The following is a 1,804-nucleotide window of genomic DNA, read 5'->3' on the forward strand; positions in this document are numbered from 1 at the left end:
AGAAGTCTTTTTTCATAGAGGAAAAATACACTGTGTAATGTTTTCCTCGAGCCCCACCCTGTGCATGAGTGGCTTAAAGCATTGCTCATTGTAAAGCATTTGGCTATTCTGACTCCTTCTGCAAATTAATTTACCTCAGGAAGCCACGTCCCTCCATAAAGGGGAGGGGAAACAATGGGGTCTTTTACATTCTCAGTAATATGGTGCTCATTAGCTAAATGCTGACTTTGTTGGGCTCTGGAACAGAATGAAATATCCTAAAGCAAGGTCATAGCTGTAGCAAACTGGAAAGAAAGGGGACCTTCACACCTGCGTCTGAGCCGTGGGTGAGGAAGGAGCCTGGTGGGGGCATCTGGGGCAGAAGGCATGCTGCCCAGGTGGCCTCCTCCCCATCTCCTGGGGTCTGGGCCCAGAGGGAAGGATGAAGGAGCGCCGGAGGGCGGCATTTCAACCTCTTGGGCCAGAGGTGCCAGAGAATTTCATACCTGCCCCTGGTCCCACATGTTCTACATCCGTCCAGAGACTGCAAATCACAGAACAGAGGAGGGCAGGCAGTTTGGTGGGCAAGAGGGAAAGAGAAGGTATGGAGCCTTTCAAAGAGCTGAGGACCCAAGGTCAATGCTTGGACCATAGGGAAGAGAGAAGAAATCTTCATAATGGCACCTGATGAGGGGTTGCCTTTCTCCTTTATTCTGTCAGTTCAATGCGTCAGAAAGCCAGGATCTGGGAAGGAGGAGAAAATCCATCTGAGGACAAGAGAGGCATGTGACAGAGTGAGAGTCTGGGCCTTTATCCTTTGCTTCAATCAAGCTTTTTGTGATTTTAGAGGTGTTTATCTTGGAGTTCCAAGTAAGATTTTTTTCCTGAAAAAAGTTTCTGCTGAAAACCATGATAGTTACTCCTACTGGACATTGGGAATTGGGTCATGAGCTGTCACGGCCACCTGCTCTACTTCTGAATTAACGAGAAGTAGAGCTGGGCAATACACCCATGCCCTGTAGTTAGATCCTGCTCTGTGCAGAACCAAGTCAAGAGGGAGGAACCTGACAAGGGACAACAAAAGCCCTCGTGAAGAATACCAGAGTACCAATAACATCTCACAAATTCACAGGGAGAATGTAACCGTGGAAATGATGTATGGCAAAGCCAGAAGAACAGTTTTGAAATCTGTTTGGCTTCATTGATTAATACAGCCTCCATTAATACAAGTAGAAAATCATGAGGAAAAAAAACACAAGACAAGATGAAAAGGGATATCAAGAAGGCAAGGAAACTCATGTATTAATGGTAAGTTCAAAATCTTCGGGATGGGAGGCTATTCAGAACTAAATGCTCAGAAAATTAAGTCACTAACATGGAGGTTGAACTTCATCAGTCTTTACAAAACGCAGAGGAAATGGGAAAAGCAATGAAGATTATGAGAAAGGAGATGATCTACATGGAGGATAAATATTAGAGACTAATTCCAACAAGTAAGAATCAAAATAAGTGAGTGTAGGGAATTTAAAAAATCTTGAGTGTGTAAATCAAAAATAAAACCATCTGGGGCGCCTGGGTGGCTCAGTCATTAAGCGTCTGCCTTCGGCTCAGGTCATGATCCCAGGGTCCTGGGATCGAGCCCCACATCGGGCTCCCTGCTCAGTGGGGAGCCTACTTCTCCCTCTCCCACTCCCCCGCTTGTGTTTCTGCTCTCACTAACTCTCTCTGTCAAATAAATAAATAAATAAAATCTTAAAAAAAAATAAAACCATCAAAAATGAAGAAAATATAGGTGCATATCTGACGTTATAGGAGGGGCAAGAAC

Source organism: Neomonachus schauinslandi, chromosome 7 (assembly GCF_002201575.2).
Source record: "Neomonachus schauinslandi chromosome 7, ASM220157v2, whole genome shotgun sequence".
Lineage (NCBI taxonomy): Eukaryota > Metazoa > Chordata > Mammalia > Carnivora > Phocidae > Neomonachus > Neomonachus schauinslandi.